Genomic DNA, 10,975 nt, shown 5'->3' on the forward strand with positions numbered 1-10,975 from the left:
AGAAATTCTATGTCTGTTTATAGCCATCTAAGGTGTACCATTTACTGTAACTAACGTCTTTAACCTATTTTTGCCTTGGAGGGGCGGATACCTCACTGCTTTTAAAGTGTTCACAACATGTATTTTTGTCAGAAGACATATGCTGATGTTTTCTCCTGTGTGTTAATAAACTCATCGTTTGATTGCACTTTTCTGGGGCCTCCGTGGTTTGTTTCACTGCTCAGCATTGATTGATTTCGCGACACTCACTTAAAGTAAACAAGGCATCTCATTAAAGAAGACATCATCAGGATGGCAGCATCTGTTGTTCCCTTTTTTGATATTTTGAGGCATATTTTTGTTGCAAATTTTAAAAGCAGGTTCTTCACTGTGAAAAGATTTTTAAATGAATGGAGGACTTGGTAAGGGTTTCTGTAAACCAAAGGCAAGAAAAGTAATGAAGAACTGCGATGCAGAAAAATCCACTTATCAGAGGGCCTTGGTCCTGCTATCATGGCATTTCATTGTTTCTTTTATTCAATCCACCTTCTTCATTGTATGACGCAAACTTTTGATTATTTTGTAACCCTACAGCCCTGGAAGAAAGGACATGTTATCAGACTTCTGCCTGGAAGTGAAATTGGCCTGACAGCAATGTCCCAAACTGCCCTCTGCTGTGACAATGGGGAAGGAAATGCAGGGCAGATCACATGAGAGCGGAGACTTAGGGAAAAAAAAACTCCAAAATGCTGACATCCCCATTTTCATTGGCCTTTGTCCAGCGGCCCATTTTACTAGAAAAGCCTCTGTGGGGTGTGTGGATTGTGGAGTGTGTACTAAGGTCAGTGAATCTGTGCTGCGACGTGAATGCTCTCATAGATCATCGCAGTCAGAGGAGGTGGAAAAGAAGCCATAAAGAAACTTTAAAATCAAGCAAAAATAATAATAATAATTAAACCGTTTACAGGTACAAGATACATCACACAAGTATTTAATGAAATATTTTTTTATTCATATTCCAGTGCAAAATTACACGTTTAGGGGATTACTTGAACTGATGGTATAACACCAGTCCTTTGCATTTATGGTAACCTTCATGAAACATTTCTTAACTTTAACTGTACAGCTCTTTAACACCATTGTGCAAAAGTCTTCTGCCTAAAAAACGGTTTTAAAAAAGGCATCTAACTTAAGGGATGAACCACTGTGGTGTCTATACATGATTGATTGCTTAGCAAAAGAACGAATATTAAATATTATCGTTATGCACTTTGTTACTAAGCATCTCTGTGTCGCATCATTTGTTACCATTTCTTAGAATCTATGAAAAGTGTCAAGTTTTACAGGCATAAAACAAATATTTTTGTACAACAAGGTGATTCTCAGTGAGCTTTTGGACAGATATTTGGGATCTCCACATTATGTGCAGTGTCTCAAAATAAATAAATTAAAAAAATAAGAAACCTGGACAAGGAAAAAAATGGGAATCAGTCATGGATCGGCCTCCTCAGAGCAGAGTCAGATCATCTTGACAAAAATGGAACAAAAGGCAGCCGACATCCAAAGAAGAGAATTATTCCTGAAGACTGCTGAGAAAAAGACAAGACTGATTGTGTTGAAGGAGGTAATATCAAATTTTGACTTTCATTTCAAGCTCTTTCTGTTTTGTACCTTAATTACTTGAATTTTGGGTGCATGTTTGCGTGTTTCAATAAATCGTTCCCATTTTCTTAGCAAAATATAAATAATTGAGGGATGGCTCATGATTTTGCACAGTACTGTATATAAAAGATGGAAATACCTACAATGAAATCACCTGTAGGTTTGTGAAACTTGGCTTTGAAACCTTAATTTTAGTACTACGGCCACCGCCATGCTGTTTTGTTTTGTCTTTTGTTTTGTTCATGTGTCTGTGACATTACTGTCACAGACACATGAACCTGCTAACTAGTGCCAAGTAAGAAAAAATAAAATTTCACTTACTTAAACTTGAGGACTGATGTTTTAGGTGGTCTGTTAGGACAAGTAACCGCACAGGAAGCAACGCTTGTCAGGTAACTTTATTAAAAATACTACAAAGGTACAAACACAGCTTCTTGCCAGACCCACTGATACCTGTAAGTGCTAAACTACTTAAACCTGTATTGACTGACAAGACAGTACAAAGTTTAACATGGTAAAACATACACTAGACACCTATACATCACACATCACTTTTCCATCCAAATTCAATCAAAATAATCATGTTTCTTTCCTCATTTTTCTTTTCCTCATCATCTCTTTAGAGAAACATCTGGCTCCATTATCCTTTTTTTGCGCACCAGGGACTTGTAGACTGTCAAACTGCTGTTTGAATCTGTGACGTTAAAAAAAAAAAAGCTGTGCGTGAAAAGCACTAAAGTGGGCTGAAAAACAAAGTGTCAAAACATTTGGTTACAGCTGAGGGGAACCGCAGAGGTGTGGGTGTGCTGAAAGCGACACCTTTAACCATCTACATCTAGCTCTCAAAGCAGCTCTGTCAACAACATGTCCGAAAAAACACGAGCAAGACTAGTGATGAATTACTTTACAAAAACATGTTATGTAAAACAAATCCCAGCGTTCCCTGTTCACCGGTCTGCACTGAGATCGGCCTGCCAGCTTACAGTCGGCTAGTCAGCTTGGCATGGCTACCCTGAGGCGTGATTTGCTGGCTGTCACGGCCATATTGCAATGGCAGATGGGTAGAAATGTAATGAAACGAAAGAATAAAATCCTCCATGAAAACTGGAGTTCACCTTCTGTGCAGAATGATCTCTCTTAAGCCTGGGTGTTGACAAATTACTGGCTAATTGATTTAGTCTATATTCAAAGTCTAGGGGAAAGCATTTGTTTTCAGAAAAGCAATAGTGCACAATAAATGTATCTACATTTGATTGACAATAACATCCATAAATTAAATTGTTATTATATAGCTTTTACCCTTTGTCACTTTCCTCTGTTGTGGTTTATTTACTTTCACAACTGAGCGAACATTGTTGCACAAAATGTGGAAAATGAGAGGGAACATTTCTGTTACTATAACTACTACAATTCACTATAACTCTGATCAACGAATAATACCAGCTAATTCCAGCTTAGCACTGAAAAACACAAAGAACTTGTACCTGGTGCTTTGAATAAATACTGTTTCTAGTCTGAAAGTACTGATGGTTATTTTCTAAGCAGTCAAAGATACACTGCAGGTTTGTTGGAAATAATGTCTTTAGCATCAATGTTCAGTGAACTGACTTTGGTGTCTTTATTGTGCAGTCAAAAAGAAACAAGCTCCCTCAGGCTGGATGGAGAGCGCTGGTGAACTTCAGTTTTTAGGCCTCCTCAGGGATCTGTTGGGATCAGATTCAGACTCTGACTAGACTACTCCCAGATTTCCTGATAGAAAAACTTGTTCTAAACCTTCAGCCCAACCAAAGGTCCTCGGCACCTTTTGGCTAACTCCCCATTGGCTGTCAGGTACCTTTAGAAGTCAGACTGGTGGAGTATGTCACGTCCAATCAGTCACAGCAGACGGCTGCCCCTCCATCTGATAGAGGGTTCTTCCTGTTAAAATGGGAGATTTTCCTTCCCCCTGTCACCAAGTGCTTGCTTAAAGGAGGTCGGCTGATTGGTGGGATTTTTTTTCTAATATTGTAGGCTCTTTATCTCACAATATAAAGCACCTTGAGGTGACTGTTCTGATGTTACTCATAGAGACCACTGGGTCTGACCCCAGCCACACTGAGCTAGACTGTGGTTGGTTCTAATCTTCTTCTGTGTAACCAAATCCAATAAATTTGGTTATTACTGATTAAATGATTGAATAATTTAACAATAATTGGTTATCATTGCTCACAGCTAACCCAGCATACATGAAAATACCAACAAAGAGAACAACCCTTCAATACAAATTCGAGGGTAAAAGGGTGTACTCTGTTGTCATTGGTAGTTCAGCTTTTAATTTATCCTTACCATAAAAGTGTTCAAGTCCAGATCTGCAGTAACTTCTCCAAATGGAGGACACTGCAGTCGTTTTCCCTCCAGAATGCCTTTCATCATAAATAATTTAAAAGACTTAATGTCCTTCAAGAATAAATGAGATGTACAAGACTATAATATGCCGGAGCGCTGGTACATGGAGAGGTTTTTATCCATGTACCAGGTCTCATCTTTGATTGTTTTTCTGTGTTGCTGTCGAATATTGAGCAAAGTCAATTTTAAACTGGGTTTGAAATATAGCAAAATGTGGAATTCACTGAATCTGTGTGTGTGTGTGTGTGTGTGTGTGTGTGTGTGTGTGTGTGTGTGTGTGTGTGTGTGTGTGTGTGTGTGTGTGTGTGTGTGTGTGTGTGTGTAGGAGGGGAGCATATTAAAGCCTCTTCAGTCAGGGATAGTCCTTCCAGTCGTGAGCTTGCTGGTTCTCACACACGGTGATGATAGCTTGCGCGTGTGTCAGTCGGGGGAGGAGGGAGGTACGCAGTGTCCAACAGCAGCTCATACCTGTGTGTTTGTTTCCAAAGATAATGTTTGTGAATCATCACAAATCTGTGAGCTGGAGGCGGAGAACGTCAGGAGAAAAGGAAGCGCGGCTAAGATTGCGTAACAGCAAAAGTCTGTTTGCAGCTTCATCGTGACGTGCGACAAAATGCAGAGGAGTAAATGTTCTAGCCTGATTTAATTATCACCAAACAGTTACATGATTCAAAACAACTTTATTGATCAGTGACAGGCAAGCTGGGGAAACTAGCTGGTCATTGCTTCTGCAGTCATAGCTTGGGGCCTCCCCACTGAATAGGTCAGGTTTCTCTGACGTGACTGATTAACTCACATAAAAAGGAAGTGCCGGAGTGGAGGGGGGGTTACAAAGCAGCTTGCAGAGTCAAGCTGAAGCAATTTAAACAGCACAGCCCATATGAGATTTGCCAACAACACATGTAGAAGAGTGCTGAGCAGTCAGCTGATGTGGGCGGACACTGAGATCAGCTGATCTTGACTAGATTGCTGGCTGAGAATGACTTTCCATGTTCAGTTTATATGCCGTTTATAAATGGAAATAGCCTATTAATAACATTTTATTGTCTTTTATGTCACTGACTTTATGATATATTCAATACAATATAAAGGAGTTGACTTTCAATCAAATTAAATTAGTTTAGGTTAAAAAAAAATCCATGTAACCGTATTAAAGTTTGGATTTTGCTGTTGTTAATAGTGTGTATAGTCTATTAATTCTTTTTACAAAATCAAACTGGGACACGATTACATTTAATCTATCCATTCTTGCTCAGTTTTTGAGATTTTCTGGTCCTTGGGAACTTCACACTTAAAGCCTAGCTGAATAAAGCTGCATAATAGGTGACGGTTCATGAGGCTGACAACAGTTTAGTAAAAAGAGATGGTAATAAAACTAACACAAATATAGAAACAGAGAACCACCTTTATTAAAACACGACTGTAACTTCAATCAGGTCAACTTAGTGCAGTAGTAGGATAACAGGATTTTGCATTAAAATGATGGGATTATGATTTTAACTCAAATAAAAGTAGCTAATATTTAACTGTCCTGTGTCCTCAGATCTTATAGAGATGATAAGCTGTTGCAGTGTCCGCATGCTGAAATGCTGAGCAGCCGTTACATGAGTCTATGAGCATAAGACATTAAAAGAGGAATCTTCCCTTTATGCAGATTGCATGATAGAGGACGGGGAGAGTGAGTGTTTGCTCTCTTCTCTTCCTATCATGCTGTTTATCAGTGAGGAATTATTTAACGCTGGGTTGAACCCGATCAACTCTGCGATCAAAGTCTGAGAGGCTGGCCAGTGAGGCCGTACAGTGCGAGCGTCAGTGAAACATTAACCGAGTGTTTTCCCTACATCTTTCTTCAACAGCTGTGAGAACAATCCAAGATTCAATTTGCTACTTTCTCCACTTTCAGTTTTTCAATTGTTTCACAAGATCTGAAACTGGGTACACAATCCAAAATCGATAGAATAAAAACACAGTAAAAAAGTATAAATGCATCTGTGCTTTGATGAAACAGCATGTCTTGACCTTTTTTCTGTTGTCCACATCTCCACAACATCAGCATTTCAGCAGCGCTGATAAAACTTTTCAGTCTACGTGTCAGCACGATAAACTGGAGATAACTTCCACGAGAAATCGATTTTTGACCTTTGAATTTGCTGCTTGACCAAAAAGAAGAAAATCAAAGCACTCCTCTTGTTAGATTCTTTCTGCAGACTAATACAGTCACATGATTTTAAAACTATATCACCGCTGTTAACACACAGCTGCAACAGCTGTATTTCATATGTCCTATTTTCAGACATGAGGATACGGTTTCAATTTCGTCATTATAACTTCCTTGTCTCCTCCCTGTAGTTGTGACATTACTTTCAACCTGTGCACTGCACTGCAGGCATGCACTCCTGCTGTGGTGCAGACCTGTTTATGATGTTATACAACTGAGTGCTTTGTCCCTGTTTCTCACCTTTATATTAATGTCAGAGTCCATGCTTAACTTCTGATGTCACTGGGAAAAGACACACATAGAGGGATTCCTTCTTTTAGTAGTTAGCTGTCATTATGGTCTCATTATGTGTTTTATTCTACTTTTGCTTCAACTTTTTTAAAACGGGGAAGATTTGTTTTTAAATGCCACTAAAAATCTGCACTTTGTCTTACTTTGTTATTTGTGAAAGTGTCTTTCGTGAGGTTTAAATGAAGCGCAAGTTCCACTTTAGGTTGACAAGGAAAATGTTACCTCTTTTACACAAATGCCTCTTTTGATGAATGACTTAGCACTTCTCTAAGGAGAGGAAACAAGAAAAGAAGAAATGATTTTAAAAAGCTGAAAGCTATTTTAACTTTGATCAGTAAATATGTGTAGGTAAATATGATTACATCGTAATTTCAGATGTAATCAACAAAAATTCTGTTTAATTCAAGGGGTGTTAAACCCTTCATCACCCTTGTGTATCTCCTCTTTGTAATTTTTGGCTTTGCCTCTGTGGTGTCAAGATCCAGCAGTTCTTCGGCTTATCCCTCACAGTTGTTTGTCAGCAACATATCAGCTGATTTCATTAAACTTGTGTGATCTTTGTGTGTTGAAAACTCCTTTTATGCCCTGTTTATACCCCACACTTGTTCCTGGACCACTCTGAGTGGCTTGTTGCCGACAGAAGTTGTTTTTTTTTTTCTTTCTTCTTCATTAGAGTCATTTTCCACTCATTTGAGAGTTGCCCTGAAGGAGCAGAATATGCCTCTCGTGTCTCTTCGGTGCATGTTGACTGAGGACAGATATTTTCTAGAGCACAGATTTGCTGGCTGCAGGCGGTAACCTGACAGCACACAGCCACAGTTAGATTGTGGTGCCTTACTTTGAGGCCACAGGCGTGTAAATGGTTACATTGTAGATGTTATTTGTTGTCTTTTAACAGTATATTCCAATTTATATAATATTTATTCAATTTCTTTTTACCTTTTAATGGGAAATTGGACCATTGTGGTGGTTCCATTTTACTCACAAAGCTCAGTTTGGGGTTTTCTTCGTCTCAGGATCATCATCTGAGTAACATTCCTGCACTGCTAATCTCTCTAAGATGGACAGGCCCTTTGTGGCTACAGGCCTGCCATGTGATTAAAGAGAGAAGCGTGAGAGAGGACATTCTAGTGGTGAAATCCAGGGAGATTTCTAAGTGATTCCCTTGCTTTCACTGCCTGAGCAATAGGTTTGGATCTCATCTCATGTTCATTTTCTACCTGGGAGGTCTCTGACTCACTCTGATGAATCCCCGGAAGCGTGGGCACTGATGAACTGGTTTGTTCGGTATGCACTGCATTGCTTTCCTTTCCTTTCTTTGCTTTCGTTTTTTTTTAACATTGTATAGATAGAAATGTCAAAATCAGCAATTCAAATAAGGGCATAAACTTGTGCTATGCACAAGCACAGCTGGGAAATGGTCTCGGGTTCAGTTTAGTTTACATTATCTGAACCCACTGGTAGATTTGGTCTGCAGTTCATAAGTCATATATCATGTGTCCATTTTCAAACCTAATAAGCATAGATACAATATAATGCACATATTGTATAATTTGCACATAATTCACATTCAAAGAGTGAAGTAAAATTCATCTACAACAATATGAGAGGCAGAAAAATTATTTCAAGTTATTTATGCTAAAGGTGGCTGTACAAGCTGCTGAATCATGGTATGTAGTTTTTTTTCTCACCAGGCTGCACATACTCCTGCAGAGATTTTCTTTATCACAGAACTGTAAATCAATTTCTTTTTAAGTCATCATCTCATATTTACAGCCTAGCAACACACCCAAAACCACCCTGATCTGTCACATTTACTCAAAACAGACTCCCTCAGTAATCAAAGTTCTGCTTTTTTCACCAAAAATCTGGGTTTCAGTTCATAATATCTGAAAGGAACCCATGCCACAAGTGTGCTGTTACTCTGGCAGTCTGTTGTATCAGTCTGCTGAATGACTTGAACCAAAATAATGCATTGCTGCTGTTCGGGTTTCAGTTTAAAAACACCCCAAAGAGGCTCAAAACATCAGCAGGCCCGGAGGGGAATCGTTTCTGACCTGAGCTTGGACAACAGGTGGAGTCTCTGTGGTTTTGGCCTCCTGTCGAAGTCGCTTTCCCATTCTTCTGCTTACAAAGCATCAACTGCAGGACCTGACTGATGACTTGCTGGCTAATAGACATCCAGCCTTGAACAGGTGCTGCTGTAACCTGATGTTATTCAACTCACCTGTCACTGGTTTTACTGATACGGCTGACTGAGCAGGGTCATTTATCAGCTCAGCTGTATGTGCAGCAATAGTTTTAAAGTTAAAAATGTTTCCTAACATGAATTTATTTGCCCGATTTATTTGCCCACTGGCTTCTAATCACTACATTGTTTTGTTTTGTAGTGAACCACGGCTAACGGACCTAGAATAGTAAGATTTACTAGTGAAGAAGCCTCGAGGTTAACATTTAAACCTTTAACACTTTAGTCACCAAAATAATTTGGTAGCTGCAGGCCTAAGCTATACTTAAGTTATACTTAAGCCTCAAGCCTTAAATAATAGCTCCTTTCATTTTGATTAAAAAAAAAAAAGGACAGGACATTTATGTAGCAATAACCAGTCACTGGATAGAGCCAGGCTGCTTGTTTTCTTCCCTAGTTTCCTGCCGTTATGCTAAGCTAAATTAACCAACTGCTATGTGGGTTAATAACAACCAGCCTTCATTATTGAAATAAGTGCATTTAAAAATGCAGAAATGCTTCTTTTGCATCTTTAGATCCTGAGATTTTGTTTTTCATTTCTGACCCTTATAATTACTGTTTTTGAGAAACTATGACTGTATTGTTTTTTGTTGTAAACTTATTGTCCTTATATGGTGTCACAATTTAAATGGAAATTAGCAGAAAGATGCTTAGTTTTTATTTGAGATAATAACTCAGGCGAGAAATATATTTCTCCGTGGCTGAAACGAGCTTCCATAGAGTCACAACATTAACTGCTTGTGCTGGATTTAAGCTCTATGTTACATTGTTAGCTGCTATTCCAGTGTATATACTGATATTACTACACACATAGTAATAACCTTCCCTAAATTATTCCATAATTTACTCTGACATCTTAGTACTCTGCACCATTACACAAATGAATATCATATAGCATGTGTTGCTATTGTCTGTAAAGAAAAATCAATTGCTTCATCAGCTGATTGCAGTGACTTTGTGTCAGTGACCTCTGTGGGTGGCTGATATATATACTTTGCACTTTGCTTTCTAGTGTTAGGTGATAATATTTTGAGACAAACCTTTCTTTTAGTAAAAGGATTTTTGCATCACAGAACCAAAGTAGTAAACAGAATATTTCTTTAAATCCAGATGTTCTTATATTCTTAAGCAGCCTTAAGAAAAAAACATCACAACACAACAGCTTTAAACTGCTGTTAAATGAGCCTCTGTGTTTTTCACAGATTTCCGTTGCTTATCTCAGTGATACGGATGAGATGGAAACACACACAAGCCACAGAGTAGAGGATTGTTGTATTCAGGGGGCTGCAGGAGAACACCTGACTTAAACCCAAGAGTACATAATGAGAGACAACCACAGCACGAGCCCCTTTCTGTCCATGTGAAAGGATCCAGTGAGAGCCTCATGCTTGTTGCCCTTGGAATGCCCCTGGGTCTCTTACATAAGGCCTCTCGGGCCAGCGGCAGCCACATATTCAGTCAGCAGCCTCTCCAGACTTCCATAGAAACCCAGTTGCAGACGGAGGCCAGGATTCCCTGCTGCGAACCGTGGAGAAGAGTTGTGAAACACTGCAATTATGGACTTATGTAACTGCACAAGTCACTCAGAGAGATTTACGGCTAACCGTTATCACTGTTTAGGTAGTTGAGGTTTCTGGAGCTGGATAGAGGACATAAGCCACAAATATCCGCTTGGCCTTACAAGCTACATGAACGTGCACGGGTCTTTACACACAGCGGGCTTGTAAATGTCTCTTTCTGTGTTAATTTGACTTTAACTGATGGCTGTGACACAGAAAGATTTAGATTTCAAAGCACAAGTTTAGAAAATTCGTAATTGTTGCTTAAAACTCTTTTCTATATCCTCACTGAGATTCTTTTTGAGTGACAGCTTTTCACCTTTTTTTTCCCCTTAACCTCAGCAGCAAACCCACATGCACCACTTGTTTCACCTTGTGCTTCTTTGTGGGTGTTTTGTGCATTTGAAAGTTCTCACAAGTCTTTTTCTGTGGTCATTTCAGTCTTCTTTCGCAGGTTTGCTTCACTTCGTGCTTGTTTTCCGTTTGTGTTTGTTTGATTGACATGTTAAGTTAACTTGGAGCTGATCCAGGGTTACTGGACAATTTCCTGACTGAGGTAGGATTATCTAGGGCAGCAAAGGCACCCCTGGGCACTCCTTTGGTCCTTCTCTGCAGCAGGGAAAAGCTGAAAGG

The sequence above is a fragment of the Rhamphochromis longiceps genome, linkage group LG15 (genome assembly GCF_057381845.1).
Source record: "Rhamphochromis longiceps isolate RC_006_pf linkage group LG15, R_longiceps_female_GT1.1, whole genome shotgun sequence".
NCBI lineage: Eukaryota > Metazoa > Chordata > Actinopteri > Cichliformes > Cichlidae > Rhamphochromis > Rhamphochromis longiceps.